The following is a 20,000-nucleotide window of genomic DNA, read 5'->3' as shown; positions in this document are numbered from 1 at the left end:
AGAGAGAGAGAGAGAGAGAGAGAGAGAGAGAGAGAGAGAGAGAGAGAGAGAGAGAGAGAGAGAGTTCATATCCAAATGATTAAATGAAAAGCAACCCTATCTCGATATTTTTTGCATTCATGAGAGAGAGAGAGAGAGAGAGAGAGAGAGAGAGAGAGAGAGAGAGAGAGAGAGAGAGAGAGAGAGAGACGCTCATACACATATACCAAAACCTTCAAAAAAAAAAAAAAAAGAATCACACCTCATTCACAAAGGCTTCAGTGTTGCCAGAAGTGAGCCTCAGTGGAACCCCTGGCGGCGCTCACTGTCGCCAACACAAAGGGTTCTCCTGGAATGGCTATTGGCAACGATCATAAGCTTGAATCCTTTAAGATATATTACCACTTAGAAAAAAAGAAATTTAGGCCTAGTGGATATTATCGTAGGCGCGTCTTTTATGAGAGGAAATAAATATTAACCATAGAGTGAATCCTATTTCTCATTTTTTTCCATTTAGTAGATCGCGCCATTGATGTTCTGGAAATAGATAAATTGTCGTGCATTACTCAAATATTTTGCTACGCTGATTGATATTAGGCAGAGTAAATAACAAAATATATATCGAATACCCAACCCTTTTGAAATCCTTTTTTGTCCCCTTTCACTTTGTGCATGCCATACACTCTGTTATTACTATCATTATTATTACTATTATTATTATTATTACTATTATTATTATTACTATCATTATCATTATATGTTATTATTACTACTACTATTACATCATTATTATTACTATCATTATTGTGATTGTAATTATGAAACTTTCACTCATAAAAGGAAAATATCACGAGGAGCTAAAAGTATCACTCACATTCATTGCATGCCATAACTATGATTAAGAGAGAGAGAGAGAGAGAGAGAGAGAGAGAGAGAGAGAGAGAGAGAGAGAGAGAGAGAGAGAGAGAGAGAGAGAGAGAGAGAGAGAGAGAGATACACAGGCAAGCCACGATATCCTCTTTCGTTTCTCCCTACACACACACACACACACACACACACGGGAGAGCAAGGAGAGGTAGCGAGCTGAGGAAACAGACAAACATGAAGAGAGTCCGCAGGTTGCTGTGTTCGCCCCGGGCTGTGAGGGGAGAGAGAGAGAGAGAGAGAGAGAGAGAGAGAGAGAGAGAGAGAGAGAGAGAGAGAGAGAGAGTGTGTGTATACCGAGTACGGGGGGAGAGAATGGAGAGAAAAAAGAGTGCGGAAGGAGAAGGCAGGAGAGTTTGCTCATGGAAGTACAGGAGTTGATTGAGTGATTAAGAAATTGACGTGCAATTGTTTATTTACGTAATTTTAATTACTACTACTACTACTACTACTACTCTCTCTCTCTCTCTCTCTCTCTCTCTCTCTCTCTCTCTCTCTCTCTCTCTCTCTCTCTCTCCTCTCTCTCTCTCTCTCTCTCTCTCTCTCTCTCTCTCTCTCTCTCTCTCTCTCTCTCTCTCTCTCTCTCTCTCTCTCTCTCTCTCTCTCTCTCTCTCTCTCTCTCTCTCTCTCCCTCTCCTCCCTCTCCTCTCCCTCTCCTCTCCTCTCTCTCTCTCTCTCTCTCTCTCTCTCTCTCTCTCTCTCTCTCTCTCTCTCTCTCTCTCTCTCTCTCTCTCTCTCTCTCTCTCTCTCTCTCTCTCTCTCTCTCTCTCTCTCTCTCTCTCTCTCTCTCTCTCTCTCTCTCTTCCATCTCCTCTCTCTCTCTCTCTCTCTCTCTCTCTCTCTCTCTCTCTCTCTCTCTCTCTCTCAAACACACACACACACACACACACACACACACACACACACACACACACACACACACACACACACACACACACACACACACACACACACACACACACACACACACACACACACACACAACAATAAAAAGAATCTTAATAAATCCACCACACAATCGATCCAAATGTTCATCTTCTGCACACAGGATGCTGAAACTGAAGCTGAAAATATCAACACACTCGAAATGAGGAAGCAACCGCGCCTGCACACACACACACACACACACACACACACACACACACACACACACACACACACACACACACACACACAGAGTTTACCTACGCTTACAGATGCGAACAAGAGCATCTTCTCAAACTACACTTAAGGGAAAGGAAGAAAATGCTCTCTCTCTCTCTCTCTCTCTCTCTCTCTCTCTCTCTCTCTCTCTCTCTCTCTCTCTCTCTCTCTCTCTCTCACCCTTCCTTCGTTTACCAGAGAGAAAAAAAATGCAACAGTTACGTTCCTCCACTGTCTTCTGTTATTCATGACTGGAGGGAGGGAGAGAGAGAGAGAGAGAGAGAGAGAGAGAGAGAGAGAGAGGGTGTGGAAGGAAAAAAAGATATTATTTCCCAGTTCCTCAGGTGCGTGGTGGTGGTGGCTAATGAGCTCCTAAGTACAGGTGAGAACAGACAGGTAATAGTGCACACCTGTTCTTCTCCCAGTAACCCCTCACCTCTCTCTCTCTCTCTCTCTCTCTCTCTCTCTCTCTCTCTCTCTCTCTCTCTCTCTCTCTCTCTCTCTCTCTCTCTCTCTCTCTCTCTCTCTCTCTCTCTCTCTCTCTCTCTCTCTCTCTCTCTCTCTCTCTCTGAATTGGATGTATTCATTTTAACTGCCTTCTTTTCATTAAGTAATTTTGGCATTCTCTCTCTCTCTCTCTCTCTCTCTCTCTCTCTCTCTCTCTCTCTCTCTCTCTCTCTCTCTCTCTCTCTGTTTATAGAAAGGCAATGAAAATAAAACGAATAGAAATTGATTAATGGAGAGAGGAAGGAAGGAGATCATGGCAAAATAACAGCAGCAGCAGCAGGAGGAGGAGGAGGAGGAGGAGGAGGAGGAGGAGGAGGAGGAGGAGGAGGAGGAGCAAAAGCTTAACCTCTCCATCTTCCTGAAAGAAAAAAAATAGTCGAAGCTCAGTGTTTTGTTTTTATGGTTTGCGGAAATAGATCATCCCTTCAGAGAGAGAGAGAGAGAGAGAGAGAGAGAGAGAGAGAGAGAGAGAGAGAGAGAGAGAGAGAGAGAGAGAATCTGAAGACTATTACTGCGTGTTATCGAGTATTGGAGGAACGCCTTTACTGCAATATATATATGGATAATCTCTCTCTCTCTCTCTCTCTCTCTCTCTCTCTCTCTCTCTCTCTCAACAAAAGCGGCAGCACGGATTCATCTGGTTGTAGGAATGAACAATGGTATCCAGAAATATAAAAGCGCAAATCTGTACAGGAATTAAAAGTCTACTGGTGAAGCACGGCCGCCGGTCACCTCAGTACCACTTCGACTAAGGACAGCACCTGAAACACACCTGCACCGCACCTCCAGTACACTACAATAAATCTACTTATTCTCTGGGTTTATAAGAGTGTTTCTATGGCTCTAGTGACAGAATCGTAGGTTACTGATGGGGTAAAACTCTTGAGAACACCGAGAATCATGTCCAGTCTTTTAGTGAGGTGAAAGAGCAAAGAGTTTCAGATTACCGAAATGAGTCAGTGATATTTCAAAGACAACGGAGTAACTGAAACAATGCGACACTAGTCACTGGATATGATCTTTAAATTTGTAACTACGTCAAGCGCTCTTTCATTCTATTAGAAAATACAAGAAAATTATGTAGTGTACTTTGTGGTCAAGAGAGGATGTGTTTATTTTATGTAAGAGGGGAAAGCCGATTAAAAAAACCGATTACACAAAAAGGTCTGTAACAATGAGTAGGTTAATAAGTAAACACAGCAATGGATGTATTGATAAGGTAACGGACGAGCAGTGAAGGTTGAGTAAATATTTATCAGGCCACGGTGATCACCTCGGCTCAACAGGTAACATGTATCACCCTCGCTTTTGTCGTATGTCCACTCAACGGTTTGCTGCCCGACCACTGTCCACAACAACAACAATGGCAGCAGCAACAACAACAAAAAAAAAAAAAAAACAATATATTTTTTCTTAGGTCAGCCCCACACACACACATACACACACACACACACACACACACAATCGAGAGGGCCGGGTTCGAGTCCCGGCGCGGCGAGGCAAATGGGCAAGCCTCTTAATGTGTAGCCACTGTTCACCTAGCAGTAGACAGGTACGGGATGTAACTCGAGGGGTTGTGGCCTTGCTTTCCCGGTGTGTGGAGTGTGTTGTGGTCCCAGTCCTACCCGAAGATCGGTCTATGAGCTCTGAGCTCGCTCCGTAATGGGGAAGACTGGCTGGGTGACCAGCAGACGACCGTGGTGAATTACACACACACACACACACACACACACACACACACACACACACACACACACACACACACACACACACACACACACACAATATTGTACATGTAGCAATAAAAAATCAGCACTCACACAGATAATAGGAAGCACTTCAAAGTATTAAGGAGAGAAATGCTGAAAGGTTTTAATCAATGCTCGGGGTAAAATGGTTCGAACAAATAAAGAAACGAAACAATTCTTATCTATCATCCATTTAGAGAAACATTGTGCAAATCTCTACCTGCGGGTCAAGGTTTTGGTAGCTTATCTATAAATTCATACTAATGCAACGACTTTTTAAGCAAGAGAGTTCTGGCCAAGGGCTACAAAACACAAAGCAAATGAAGAGGTTTAATGAAGTTGCCAGTCCTGAGAGAGAATCGTCCATGAACATCCAAAATTACACGGAAAAATCATTCCAAACCTCCGTCTGGAAAGAGTTCAGTCACATGTAGGAGGACATACGAAACCAGAGAGATTTCCAAACTTTATTATGAAAATGGATGAAAGACTCGGAGGGAGGTTGACAAAACTAAGATAGGAAAGAACAGAAAGCATTATGCAGAGAAGGACGCTTATTGGACTTGTTATCATGTAAATAGCCACAGGAAATAACCTACAATGCTGCATTACGACCAAAATTCTGAGAAGAAAAGTTGATCATATGAAATCGACAGTCTCTCCACCACCACCAAAAGCTTGCAGAAAGAATGGTTAACTGATAGGCATTCCTCCTAGAACCGACAGCGAACGGTCTCCCCATTATATTAATGTCTGCCTCTCTAATGCAAGAGTTAACCAGTACTCTCAATCTTTCATACCTTTCTCTGCTAAACTCAGGAACTCCCTGCCTGCTTCTGTATTTCCAACTTCCTATGACTTGACTTCATAGAAGGAGGAAGTTTCAAGACATTTATCCCCAATTTTTGGCTAACTCTCTCGGACTTGCAAAGGGACTGGCAACTAAGTGGGTCTTTTTTTCCTTTTATGTTACCTTTGACATGTTTTTTTCCCCTTGTTATATAAAAAAATATCATTATCGTCTGAAGGTAGCAATAATTCTTGAACGGAGTCATCGCTTTCAACAGCTGCTCCAAGAATACCATACCACGGAACCTGTAATGGCGTGGCAGGCAGACAATGCTAACACGAAATCTGGAGGGCTTTTATATATTCTAGGATTTTATGTAAGAAAATTCTGGCCTAGGACAAAAAAAAATAAAAAATAAAAAATAATAAAAACTAAACTATATAAAACCCCGCTAAAGGTACCAGTCCCCAAACCGTGCAGCCAAAAAGGGCCAACCAAAATTTGAGGCTAAGTGTCTTAAAACTTCACTCTCACTCATCACGCTACTTCTTCAAAATCATTCTACACGTCTTCAACAACATCGAACTTCAATAAAATAACTTCAATAGAATAACAGCTGTTTCTATAGGTTTCTCAGATCTGAACTTACACGAGGATACAGACAAGCTCCCAGTGAACCTTCTGAAATGTAAAGTTTGCAATCTACTTGCCGAATGGGACCCGATAAAAGATATTCAGCCGTCTCATGTTAGGTAAAGTTTTCATGTAAGTTTCTATAGTTTTGCCTGTTTGTATGATTTCCTCCTTGTCCACACGTAATGCAATGCCCCCTCTGTCTTCCCTTCCTCGATACACCATCACCACCTCCCTCAAAAATGACACCCTCCTTATCAACCACAGTATTGCCAATATCTTCCCTCCCTCCCGTCAGTCCAGCTGGTGTAGTATTGCCAGATAAAAAATGAAAAAAAAAGAAAAAAAACACATTTCCCACTCTCCCTTGGTTATTGCAGTATTACCAAGTCCGTGCAAATTTGAGTCCTCCCTCCTCGCTCCCCTCTCCGTCCCAGTGGTGCCAATGCGGGGGGGACCGCGCCTTGAGGTAAACAGCCAAATATGACCATTTCGGCGCATAAGGGAAGGACGGAACTAAATATTGAGACCCATCACGTGGAAGTGGCGGCTACAAGAGAATAGAGAGAGGAAGAAATGGGAGAAGAAGGAAGGAAGGAAGGAAGGAAGGAGGGGAGGGGAGGAAAAAGGAAACAAGGTGAAAGTACAAAATATGGAAGTGAAAAAGAGTTATATTTATTATCTCTCTCTCTCTCTCTCTCTCTCTCTCTCTCTCTCTCTCTCTCTCTCTCTCTCTCTCTCTCTCTCTCTCTCTCTCTCTCTCTCTCTCTCTCTCCATCCTCTCTCCCTTCCTTCTATCTCCATCCCTCTCTCCCTTCCTTCTATCTCCTTTCACATTCTTTGAGAGAGAGAGAGAGAGAGAGAGAGAGAGAGTTCAATATACAAAAAAAATAGTCCTGTAATCTCTCTCTCTCTCTCTCTCTCTCTCTCTCTCTCTCTCTCTCTCTCTCTCTCTCTCTCTCTCCATATTGGGACATACATCCACACCTAAATGACTTTAATTAAGTTGCCTTCCCCGCACCATAGACCAATTCTAAGCCGGAATACCTTTACCGCGGCGAGGAGGAGGGCGAGGGGGGGGGGTAATGAGCATACACACACACACACACACACACACACACACACACACACACACACACACACACACACACACACACACACACACACGAACGAGAGAGAGAGAGAGAGAGAGAGAGAGAGAGAGAGAGAGAGAGAGAGAGCGGACCACTTCTCATAAACTCAAATGGTAGAAACGCAATAAACTAAAAACTAAAAGGAAGAAAATTTTACATTTTTCTCTGAAGGGAGTAAATATTTCTGAGATAGATGGAAGCAAAACAGAAAAAAAATCAGGAGAGTACCAGCAGCAAGAGTAGTAGTAGTAGTAGTAGTAGTAGTAGTAGTAGTAGTAGTAGTAGTAGTAGTAGTAGTAGTAGTAGTAGTAGTAGTAGTAGTAGTAGTAGTAACAATAAGTACTACTAATTGTATAATAAAATTATAACAATAACAACAATATTTCAAACAACAATAGCAATAACAATGATGATAATAATAACAATAACAATAATAATAATAATAATAATAATAATAATAATAATAATAATAATAAAAACAACAATATTAATAATAATAATAATCCCCCTTCTCCTAAGCAGTCTTGGCGGCATGCGAGGTTGTAAAGGCGCGTATCCTATGAGCAGCGTGCAGCGAGCCGCCCTTAGTGTTGCGCGGGGCCGTGTGGCGTGACACTGTCTGGCCCAAGCCGCTGTTTAATATTCGTGAGGACCGGCTGGAACGGGAGTTGTGATTACGGTTACGCCGAGTTGTGTCCGGCTATATTTACATGAGTAGCGATATATGTTCGTAAATCGGAGTCTCTATGGCGCCTACGGTTAACTGAGTTGTGATAAATAAGTTCGTATCTCGGGACTACATGAAGATATTGTTTCCGTATATCGAGGACTGTGTGGCGGGCTTCTAGTGAACGGAGAGTATGTGTTCGCGTACACCATAAAGAAAACGGTCTGATTGTGCTTTGGAAATACGTATATATGCTTAAGGGTGAGAATACATACAGGTGAGTTTATCTTTTACCTGACAAAGCATATTTATTAACAAATCTTTTACCTGACAAAGCATAATTATTAACAAGTGTATAAGTTAAAAAAAATTGTCTTTACTTGTCTGGGAGGAAAAATAACTAAGAGTACAGGCGGAATTTTGTCTTTATTTGCTTGAAAGGAGAAAATTGAGTAAGTATACAGGTAAAAAACTTGTCTTTAACTTGGCTAAGAGGAGAAAATTGAGTAAGTGTACAAGTGAGTTTATATTTTATCTGATTGAATGCAAAAGTATTAGAAAGTGCACAGGTGAAAATTTGTCTTTAACTTGACTACGAAAAGAAATACGAGTGTGTGTACAAGTATGAGGGAAGTGGAGGTGAAAATTTCTCTTTATCTACTTGAAACGAGAAGACTGTATAAGATCACAGGTGAACATTTGCCTTTATCTGTCTGATAAAAAGAAGTGAGTGAGTGTATGTATGTGAAAATTTGTCCTTATGTGGTTGAAAGGAGAAATATGAGTGAATGTACAGGTGAGAATTTGTCTTTACCTGATTTGAAAGGAGAAATTGAGCGAGATGAGTGAATCTGCAGGTAAAAATTTGCCTTTATTCTCACTTGAAAGGAGAGAATTGAATAAAAGTACAGGTGGAAATTTTACCTGTAGTTGTCTCAGGGATTAACATAACAATACGAAGGGAAATTACAAGTAGGAGGGAAGAAATTATATAGAATTAAATCGATCTTCACCTGGATCACCGAAATACATAATAGGAATAAAGACAATCACCTGTGGACACAAATATATAGTGGAGGAATACAGGTAAACAAGCAGGTGAAAAAACGTGAATTTACCTGCAACTGTCTAAAACGAATACAGTTCAGGGCAGAGTAGACGAGTACAATTGAGAGAGAAAATGTATACAAGGAAAAATACAAATAAAATATACTTGATCCAGAAAATATATCTAGTAAGTGCACAGTTATGGATTACAAATGAAAGAGAAAAAAAAATCTAAAAGATAAGATATAAATAAAATACACTTGACTTAAACAAAAATATATGTAAACGTACAATTAAAGATTACAATTGAAAAAGAACAGAAATAATGAAAGAAAAATACAAATAAAACACTTTGATGAGAGAAAATATAGGCAATTGTACAGCTTCGGATTACAATTGAATAAAGAAAAGAATTAAGCTAGAGAAAATGCAAGAGAAAAATTACTGCCTGAGAGGAAAATAGGTAACTGTACAGTTGAATATCACAATTATAAGAGAAAATAAATATGGAATAGAAAGCACACGCGAAAAAAGCTAAGGAAAACAACTTTAACAGGGTGAGGAGAAAACACAGATGCCTGAATCATGAGGAGGGAAGAGAGGAAGTGAGGTGAGATTAGCCGAGTTATGAGGTCACGCTTCGTCTCTATTCCCCTTAACTCTCCCTCCACCAAACCCTCATTCCTCTTCCCCTTCTCTCCCCCATGACCCTTACCCTCTCCCTCCCTCCCTGACCCCTCACCTCGACCAGATAAGTGTCAAGTTTGTCAAGAGGACTGTAGTTATTTCATTGTGTGTGTGTGTGTGTGTGTGTGTGTGTGTGTGTGTGTGTGTGTGTGTGTGTGTGTGTGTGTGTGTGTGTGTGTGTGTGTGTGTGTGTGTGTGTTTGTTTAAAGCCACGATATACAGCTATGGTAACAAGTCAAGACCTGTTCTACTCATTTTCACTTTTCTTTGTGTGTTTGAGTCTGTTTTTCTTTTCCCAGTCAGTGTTTAGTTCAGTTCTCCTTTTTACTAAATGTCCTTGTTGAATTAGCTTACTAACATGCAAATAACAAACGGTAATATAAAGAGTTAAACTTCAAACACAATGAAAATAAGTGTATTAAGTACTGGTCAAGCCTATACCAGTGTGTGTGTGTGTGTGTGTGTGTGTGTGTGTGTGTGTGTGTGTGTGTGTGTGTGTGTGTGTGTGTGTGTGTGTGTGTGTGTGTGTGTGTGTGTGTGTGTGTCAAGAGAGTACAGTTGCAAACAACATATCAAACATGAAAACTGATGAAGAATATTACTTTACAATAAAAATAATTCATACCAGAAATTTCGTGTGCATATTAACAGGCAAGATTAGGGACAGGTAAATGTGTGGGAAGGTAATGTACCCTTGAAATGTCCCTTATTAGTTTTTCCAAAAGGACAGAGAGAGAGAGAGAGAGAGAGAGAGAGAGAGAGAGAGAGAGAGAGAGAGAGAAACCCTACAACACATTTTTTTTCTTACTCTTCTTTACTACTTTGCATTCAGTCCTGCCCTCTCACCTATATCCACCTCTCTCTGCTTCATCTCTCTGATCAGGACTTGGAAACCAATTGAGACCCACCTCGAACAAACACACCGAGCACAACACATCCAGAACACATTTATACACATGTAGAATTGCTTCCTTGTGTATTTAAGTACCTCCCTTGCCAATGTTCACCCAGGCAGCGGCGGGTTACGGACTGAGGGCGATCACCTTTACCTGTGCAATGCTTGTAATTAGGGTCCAGCGGGAGTGTGTTTACTTAAGGTATTCTACAGGTAAAGGAGAGGTGGTTTAAGAGTCTACTCTGATGGGTTTCCAAAGGTGCTCTGAAAAATATAGAGATAGGGAATGGCGTAGTGGTAAATGTCAAAGGAAGAGTGATATGATTACTTGTTACTGGAAATGTGTTATGAATATTGGACTTGGAAAATATTAAATAAATAAAAAGTGTAAAATATTATTGCATGTTGTGGTTATGTAAGAATGGTTCACGCTACAGGATATTTCTCAATGTACTCTTTTTTTCGCCGTCTTTTTTTTTTTTTTTACAAAATTTTCATGCAACATTTTTTTTTCTGTAGCACTCTTCGTGAATATTTTATTTCTAAGTTGAAAATTTCCGATTATGAAATGTTTTCTCTCTCTCTCTCTCTCTCTCTCTCTCTCTCTCTCTCTCTCTCTCTCTCTCTCTCTCTCTCTCTCTCTCTCTCTCTCTGCCTTTGTCTATGGAAAATATAGCACCAATGTACGTGGCAAAGTTATCTATCAAAGGACACCTCATTTTCTTTCCCTTTCTTTATCTCCTTGTGTTCCATTCTCCACCCTTCCTCATTTTCCTTGCCTCCCTTTCTCCTGCTTCCTCCTGGTCCTCCATCTTATCCTCCTTCTCCTTCTCCTGCCGTGGTCCTCAACTTGATAATTACTTACCATCAAGGTGACAAAGTTGGGAACAGGTTTTATGTAGTCTTCTGAGGGAGTTGGCGGCGCTGTCTGACCCGAGCTGTATTATATTATCGGGCTGCGGAGACCTGTGGGAAGAAGAACGGTGCTTTGAAATGTCTGTGGCTGAGAGTGCTGTGTGTGTGTGTGTGTGTGTGTGTGTGTGTGTGTGTGTGTGTGTGTGTGTGTGTGTGTGTGTGTGTGTGTGTGTGTGTGTGTGTGTGTGTGTGTGTGTGTGTGTGTGTGTGTGTGTTTATGAATGGAGAGAAGAGGAGTTGTGTTGATGACTACTGTAAAAGATGTCTGCTTCTCACGATATCTATTGGTTTCAAGGGAAATTACACCTACAGTAAGTAATTACCTAACTAGAAATTGTAGAAATATAAATCTAACCTAACTTGACTTAAACCTAACCTAATCTTATCTTGTCTGAGTAGCATCGTTTTGCTTTGCCTTATCTTACCTCGTATAACTTCAAGTGATAGTAAAGGGAATTACTTGAAGGGAAGCATAAGGGTGCGAAGATCATGGGGACGTAATTCAAAGGGTAAAGTATACGGTGCGTTAGAAGTTTTGAGTGTGTGTCAGTACATGTGGATGAATAGCAAGGTATGGTGTGGGTGTTCCTAAGAGTGCTGTGGATGAGGTATTTGTGGATAGTGACAATAATGTGGAGTGACTGTGTGTATGTCTTTCCAGGTGATAAGATTCGTTCTATGACGTAAGCTTTAGCCAATAAAAAAATCAAGAAAAGAATGAAAAAAATAGAAGAGCTGAAAGACATTTTCCATGAATATCTGAGAACTGGAATGGAATATCTGAGGTAATGAATATCTGTGGACGTAGGAATGTGTTGTTTTGTACGAATGTTTGTCGAAAGTGTTGATATATTTAGAAATGTGGCAGGGGCGAATGTCAGTGAGCGAGTGTTGTGCCTGTGTGTGGCTGCCTAGGGGTGGATTTATGAGGGCCTTCACCTAAGGTCAGAATGCAAATGGATGTCGATTAGGTCACTTATTTCACTCCACCGTAAGTGTCAGCGGTGCATGGGAGAGTGTTATGCATACAAATAGTCCACATTAATCACGTTTAAAGTTAGCGGAGATGGCGAAGCACAGTGTCGATGAGGTTAAAATGTCTGAAAATAATACTTATACTTTCGTTTTCGTTACAATAAGAAAGTGGAAGTGTTTTAGATTCGATATTTTGTCTCTATACTGTTACGAGTTAATCTTTTTTTTGTTACTTATCATTCCTTCAGATTTCTATAAGCAATACTTCAAAGATGACGAAGTTAAGATGTGCTTTACATGAATAGTTTCTTGTTAGTTGTGTATTAACTCTCACAGGAAGAATTCAGAACACTAAAGGCAATGCATGTAATTTTTTTGGAGCATCTACAAGAAAGACAGGAATGAAAAGAGGAGAGTATCCAATGTCTAGCCAGGATTATGCTCAGAGTAGCTGTACAAATAATAATGAATGCCTTATAGGATTATATGACGAAGAAACACACTGATTATTCCTTATCTTTTATTAACTCTATGGAAGCTGACAAAATAAAGGCACTCTGATTTACCTGTTTAGTTCATGCTTTAATTCTTATGTGTTTCTCCTTACGTGCTATTGAAAAATACAATATTTCAACACGGTTCCATTCTTTCCTTAGGCTGCTATTCCAAGACAAATTAAAGACGCTCTGGTTTACATTTTAGCTTCTTGTTAGTCAATGCTTTAATCCTTTTATTTTTCTCCTCGTGTGTTATTCCAAGACAAAATTCTAAAAGTTCAACACACATTTCCTCTTTGTTATTCCAAGACAAAATTCTAAAAGTTACATTTCCCCTTTACTATTCCAAGACAAAATTCCAATAGTTTAACACACTCCATTTCCATCCTTACTATTCTAAGACAAAATTCCAATAGTTTAACAAGTTTTCTTCCCTTCTTACTATTCCAAGACAAAACTTCAATACTTTAATACACTTCCCTGCATCCATTACTATTCTAAGACAAAATTTTAATATTTTAACAAGTTTTCTTCCCTTCTTAATATTCCAAGACAAAATTCCAATACTTCAACACGCTCCTCTTCCTTCCTTACTATTCCAAGACAAATTTCCAATAGTTCAATACACTTACTATTTCAAGACAAAATTCCAACAGTTTAACACGTTCCCTTCCCGCTCTCCCCTGGCTTGCTTGCTTATACTGAGTGCAATTCCTGAGTCATATCCCCTATCGTGGCTCACTCTGGCTTACTGCAAATACATACACCAGAAGTCGTGAAGTCCGTGTTCCTCTCCACGCGAACTGCGACATTTGTACCTACTTAGCGATAAGGGAGGAACATGCAGGTACGATCACAGTTAAATCCAGGGTACATTTCACTGAGTTTATTCATATGTTATTCAGAATTCTACAACATTTTTCTCGTTGTCTCATATCATTTCCGCTTTCTCTTTATTTTCAGTTCAATCTTTCCAATTGATTTTTCTCGTTTTCTTTTCTTTTTTTTCCTATTCCTAATTCTACAGCAGTTCTCTCTTTTTCTCACTTTCATGACCTTTTTTTCTCCTCCTTCTCTTCTTTCTCTCCAAGTTTCCAGTCTCTTTCTAACTTCTATTTTATCTTTTACTCGTCCTCTTCCCCGCATTCTTATTTCAACAGCACGTTCCCACTTTTTTATTACCTCTTCTTTCTCCTCCTCCACCTCATTTCCTTTCATCTCGTTTCTGCATCTTTCTTGCTCTTTCTGACTTCACTTTCCCCAGTTCTATAGCAGTTTCTTACTTTTCGTCACCTCTTCTCCCTTTCCTTTTCCTCCTTTCCGGCCTTATCTAACTTCTATATTCCTAATTACATAACAGTTTCTTACCTTTCATCACCTCTTCCTCCTCGTCCTTCACCGCTTTCTCCTACTCCTCCACCTCCTCCTCTTCCTCCTCCTCCTCCTTCTCTTTCTCTCCATCTTCCCAGGTCATTTTTTTTACTTTCACTTTTCTTCTAGCATTTTTCTTCCTCCTCCCCGTCTCTCTCCCCCACTCCTGTTGGCCTTCCCTCCTCCTCCTCCTCTTCTTCCTCCTCCTCCTCCTCCTCCTCCTCCTCCTCCTACTCCCAGTTCTCCTTCAGTCGTCAGTTTTCGTCCTTCTTCTTTCGGGCGGCGTCTCAATTACTTCAGGAGTTGTGTTGTTTTGTCATCAGCCGCGAGGATGTCAAGTCTTGGTCCGAGGACAGTAATTAGCAAGTGTGTCAATATGGAAAGTGTCACGCAAGGGACTGTTCCGAGAGAGAGAGAGAGAGAGAGAGAGAGAGAGAGAGAGAGAGAGAGAGAGAGAGAGAGAGAGAGAGAGAGAGAGAGAGAGAGAGAGAGAGAGAGAGAGAGAGAGAGAGAGAGAAATTTCAGGGAAAATATCAAAGCGAGGAAGAAGAATCTGAATAAAAGAAAGAGGGACAAGAGGGAAGAACTAAGAAATATGAAGAGAGAGAGAGAGAGAGAGAGAGAGAGAGAGAGAGAGAGAGAGAGAGAGAGAGAGAATATTAACCTAGAATCCCTAACGTCAATCCGTGAAACCTCATAAAAAATTTAAACACCACAACACAAAGCGAGAAAGAAAATAAAAAGGGAAGAAGAGAAAGAAAAGGGCAATCATAAATATAAATAACAACTATTCTCTCTCTCTCTCTCTCTCTCTCTCTCTCTCTCTCTCTCTCTCTCTCTCTCTCTCTCTCTCTCTCTCTCTCTTCTTCTCTCTCTCTTGCAATAATGATCAAAAGTGACGATCGCGAGGTGGCACATTTTTTTTTCTCCCACAACGTTATAATTTCATCAAAGCCGCACGGGAACTTGACGAAGGGCAGCCATTACGAAAGGAGGAGGAGGAAGAGGAGGAGGAGGAGGAAGAGAGATGAGAGAAGTAGAGGATAATGATGAAGAACGGAAAGAGAGAGGATAACAAGGATGAGGAGTAACGGGAGGAGGAGGAGGAGGAAGATAAAGTAATAAGTTAATATGGAAGGAGAAAGAGGAACAGGAACAGGAACAAAAGAGAGAGAGAGAGAGAGAGAGAGAGAGAGAGAGAGAGAGAGAGAGAGAGAGAGAGAGAGAGAGAGAGAGAGAGAGAGAGAGAGAGAACTGAGAGTTGAGAGTTCAAAAAAAGGATATGGGTGAGAAGAATGATAATGCGATAGAGGAGGAGGAGGAGGAGGAGGAGGAGGAGGAGGAGGAGGAGGAGGAGGAGGAGGAGGAGGAATAGCAGACAGTACGAGACACACAGAAACATAAAGAGAAGGATAATAAAGGTAAAGAATAAGGGAGAATGAGAAAGACGCAAAAGAAACATGATAATGGCACTGAAATAGATGATGATGATGACTAGGAAGAAGAAGAAGAAGAAGAAGAAGAAGAAGAAGAAGAAGAAGAAGAAGAAGAAGAAGAAGAAGAAGAAGAAGAAGAAGAAGAAGAAGAAGAAGAAGAAGAAGAAGAAGAAGAAGAAGAAGAAGAAGAAGAAGAAGAAGAAGAAGAAGAAGAAGAAGAAGAAGAAGAAGAAGAAGAAGAAGAAGAAGAAGAAGAAGAAGAAGAAGAAGAAGAAGAAGAAGAAGAAGAAGAAGAAGAAGAAGAAGAAGAAGAAGAAGAAGAAAATAATAATAATAATAATAACTAGGAGGAAGGAATCATCGTGTACAACTTCAATATATTATATTCTAAAGTGTAACTCCTCCCAACACACACACACACACACACACACACACACACACACACACATACAAGACAGTTAGCTTTCCCTTCATTAACACCGATGGTCAAATTTCCACTCAACCATCTGTGTACAAGCCAAACAAGAGCCGAGCTAACCCTAGAGTGGACAGCTTCAATAATTATAATAGGTTAGCTTCTCGAGTGCGTTTTTATCAAGCTGCCGAGGCAGACGTGTGTGTGTGTGTGTGTGTGTGTGTGTGTGTGTGTGTGTGTGTGTGTGTGTGTGTGTGTGTGTGTGTGTGTGTGTGTGTGTGTGTGAAGTCACCCAGCAATATCATGAAAATCTCTCTCTCTCTCTCTCTCTCTCTCTCTCTCTCTCTCTCTCTCTCTCTCTCTCTCTCTCTCTCTTCTGTTCATAACTATATTCATTCAAATCTTTTATTTTCACCACTAGCATGAATACCACGAGAGAGAGAGAGAGAGAGAGAGAGAGAGAGAGAGAGAGAGAGAGAGAGAGAGAGAGAGAGAGAGAGAGACAGACAGACAGACAGACACAGACAGACACAGACACAGACACAGACACACACACACACACACACACACACACACACACACACACACACACAGAGAGAGAGAGAGAGAGAGAGAGAGAGAGAGAGAGAGAGAGAATATGCACCCACGACTGTATCTGCGAAGCCACTCGAAGTTAAGCCATATCAACATTACCCGCCTCGGTGCCAGGAAATATGGCCTCGTTATGTAAAGTGCGGCGCGCCTCAGTGCGGTGAGCGGGGCGGAGTGACGGTATTTGACTCTCATTGTCTCCACGGTAAAACTTTGCATAACACAGCTCAATGAAGACCCCGCCAGGTGGCATCTTCAAGACACTAAACACCAGTTACCTTTAAGAACTCTCTCTCTCTCTCTCTCTCTCTCTCTCTCTCTCTCTCTCTCTCTCTCTCTCTCTCTCTCTCTCTCTCTCTCTTCTTTGTTTTTAAATAGTTATAATTTTTTGAAGTTCCTTTGTCTGTTGGAATGTCTCATTTGCTCTTTTTTCGTTTTTTTTCTAATTTATTTATTTATTTATTTAGTCTGTCCGTGTCTGTCCGTGTCCTTGCTCTCTTTCTTTCTCACTTACTCTTAATATATCTGTTTCCGTCTCCATCGTTTTCTTTTATTAGTTACCTTTTTTTTAGGTTCCTTTGTCTGTTTGAGTGTCTCGTTTTGTCTTTTTAGGGTTTTTGTCTGTCTGTGTCCTTGCCATCTTTTACTCAATTACCTTTATCAAGTCTCCATTTCTTTGTCTCCCACATTTATAAGTTATCCTTTTTTGAAGTTGGTTTGTCTGTTTAAATGTCTAGTTTTCTCTTTTTAAGGCTACTTTTGTTTCTCTGTTACCTTTAAAACTCTCTCCACTGTCTGTCTCCACCTTTTCTCTAGTTATCATTTCTCTTAATTTCCTTTGTCTGTTTCGATGTCTCTTTCATCGTTTTGTTTTAATTTTTGTATGTCTGTCTGTCTGTGGTTTTGCCCTCTTTTACTCAGTTACCTTTGAGAACTCTATCTCTTTGTCTCGATCGTTTTCTTTTTATAGTGGTTACCCTTTTCTTTTAGTTTCTTTGTATCTTTAAGCGTCTTGTTTGAATCTTTGTGTTAATTTGGTTTGTCTGTCTGTCTGTCTCCTTGCCTACATTTTATTTAGTTACCTTTGAAAACACTGTCTCTGTCTCTACCTTTTCTTTTCTAGTTATCCTTCTTTGAGTTCGTTCGTTTATTTGAATGTTTCGTTTTACCTTTTAGACTTTTTGTTTGTTTCTCTGTCTGTCTACTTGTTTGTTTCCTCGCCCTCCTTTGTTTTTCTAATAGTTGTATTTTGTGATGTTCTTTTTTGCCTTACAGTTTCTCTTTTTTTTTTTTTTCTTCCTTTCTTTGTCTCTTTGTCTACCTGTTTGTCTCCTCGTCCTCCTTTGTCTCTCTAATAGTTGTATTTTGTGTTGTTCTTTTTTACCTTAGTCTCTTTTTTTTCTCTTCTTTGTCTCTGTCTGTCAATTTGTCTCTTTTGTCTCCAACCTTTATTGTCTTTTCTAGTTAGTCTTTTTTGAAGTTGTATGTCTGTCTTTGGTTCTGTTCTTTTTTCGTCTCAAGTTTATTTTGAGGTTCATTTGTCTGTCTGTCTCTATCTGTCATTTTCCTCAATTCTTCCTCATCTCTCTTGTTTAATCTTTCTTGAAATTTCTTGGTCTGTCTTTCCTACTCTCTCAATCTTTTTATTATTTGATCTCTATCATCTTATTGTTTTCATTTTTTGTCTATTTTCTCTAGTCCATTTATGGTTTTACCTGTAAAGTTTATTTTTAAGAAAATTTCCTTTTTTTTAACTACTGATCTATGTCTCTTTCCCCTTTTACCTGTCTCTCTTTTAATATTTCATAGTTGCCTCCTTTTTTAACTTCCCATGTCTGTCTCTCTTCTGTGGCTGCTTTTTTTTTTTTTTTTTGTCTCGTTTGATCTTGAGTAACTACCCGTTCTCAGTATATTTCTTCACTTGCATCACATTTTTTTATAGTTATTCTTTTCCAAGCTTTCCTTGTCTGCTAATGTCTGTCTCTAGTGTAATAGTTTTATATTTCATTTTCTTACCTGTCATGTTTACTTGTCATTAAAAACTGTCTTTCATCTAGCTACTGTCTTTTGTCACTCTTCCGTGCCTTCGTTTCTCTAGCTTCTATTGGTCACTTCATCTCTTTTTTGTCTTTATACACTGTCTTTTATTTAGAGTATTTTTCTCTGTTTCTTCTCTCTAGTGTTCTTTCTATCACTATCTCTTTCTCCCGTACTCTATCCTTAGGTTATCTTTAAAGAACTGCTTATTCTCTCTCTCTCTCTCTCTCTCTCTCTCTCTCTCTCTCTCTCTCTCTCTCTCTCTCTCTCTCTCTCTCTCTCTCTCTCTCTCTCGTTTTATCTTTACCAACTGTTCTATTCTCTCCTCCAGTTTCTCTGTTTCTGTCGTTTCGTTTTAAGATTACCTTCACGAATTGTCTCTTACTTTTTTGTCTCTGTTGTATCTCTCGTTCGTGTTTCACCTTCAGTAATTGTTCACTTTGCCTCTCCAGCTTCCTTGTTGCTTTGTCGCTGTTTGTTGTTTTTATCTTCAAGAACTGCCTCTGTTATTTCTAAGTTTATGTGTCTCTGTCCTGTGTCGTTCCTTTTTTCTTGTATATAACCATTAAAACAATTTTCCTTCTCTCTCTCTCTCTCTCTCTCTCTCTCTCTCTCTCTCTCTCTCTCTCTCTCTCTCTCTCTCTCTCTCTCTCTCTCTCTCTCTCTCTCTCTCTCTCTCTCTCTCTCTCCAGTTGTTCGAGAAGTGTTTGACTTTTCTCTAGTTCCTCTATCTTTCTCAGTTTTTCTCTCCGTCTGTCTCTCCTTATCTCAAGAAATATCTCTTTCCTACTTCCATTTCCCTTCATTTCCATGCCTTTTCTTCCTCTCCTGTCAGTTTCAAGAACAACCTATTGTCCATTTTCCATATTCTCCCTTTCATTTATTCCCTATCTCTTTTGTATCCTCCTTATTCCTTTATACCTTCAAAAATTTGCTCTTTTCCTTATAGTTTCACTTTAGTTTCCTCTCCATCCCTTCCTTTCACCTTATCTTTCCGCCTTTGTCTATCTACATTCGTCTCTTCCCTTCCTATACAATTAAATGTTAACTTCAATTCGCCTCCTCATTTGTTCCTGTTTCTGTGTACATGTCTTTCTCTCTATATATATCCCATTCTGTCTGTCTCTCCCTCTTGTTTATCTATTTCTATGTCTTCCTCTCTCCCTCCCTCCTTCTATATCTCTCTAACCTCATGCTTTATTCTTCCTTCCTGTTCCTCCTCGTCCTTCTCCTCCATCTCTTCCCTACTTACATAAGAGGACAACACGGAGATGAAAAGGAAGAGAAGGAGTAATGAATAGGAGAGAGAGAGAGAGAGAGAGAGAGAGAGAGAGAGAGAGAGAGAGAGAGAGAGAGAGAGAGAGAGAGAGAGAGAGAGAGAGAGAGAGAGAGAGAGAGAGAGAGAGAGAGAGATGCAGAGAGAGAGAGAGAGAGAGAGAGAGAGAGAGAGAGAGAGAGAGAGAGAGAGAGAGAGAGAGAGAGAGAGAGAGAGAGAGAGAGAGAGACGTAAGATGCATGAGATGAGCAGAAAGAGAAAGAGAGAGAGAGAGAGAGAGAGAGAGATGAGAGAGAGAGAGAGAGAGAGAGAGAGAGAGAGAGAGAGAGAGAGA

General features: G+C 40.2%; 1 protein-coding gene and 1 long non-coding RNA gene across 3 annotated transcripts in view; one reads left to right on the top strand and one right to left on the bottom strand.

Moving 5' to 3' along the window:
* LOC123510455 (hemicentin-1-like) overlaps positions 1-20,000 on the top strand; it is a 177,469-nt gene that overhangs the window by 35,361 nt on the left and 122,108 nt on the right. The window lies entirely within an intron of this gene.
* Positions 1-20,000, bottom strand: part of LOC123510457 — a 49,852-nt gene that overhangs the window by 8,453 nt on the left and 21,399 nt on the right. Inside the window, exon 2 of the long non-coding RNA XR_006676508.1 lies at positions 11,019-11,119. This is a non-coding gene — a long non-coding RNA (uncharacterized LOC123510457). The remainder of the gene's footprint in view (positions 1-11,018; positions 11,120-20,000) is intronic.

This window comes from Portunus trituberculatus, chromosome 29 (assembly GCF_017591435.1).
Source record: "Portunus trituberculatus isolate SZX2019 chromosome 29, ASM1759143v1, whole genome shotgun sequence".
NCBI classification, from domain to species: Eukaryota; Metazoa; Arthropoda; class Malacostraca; order Decapoda; family Portunidae; genus Portunus; species Portunus trituberculatus.
The sequence above is the reverse complement of the archived record's forward strand: the minus strand, read 5'-3'. Positions and strand labels throughout refer to the sequence as shown.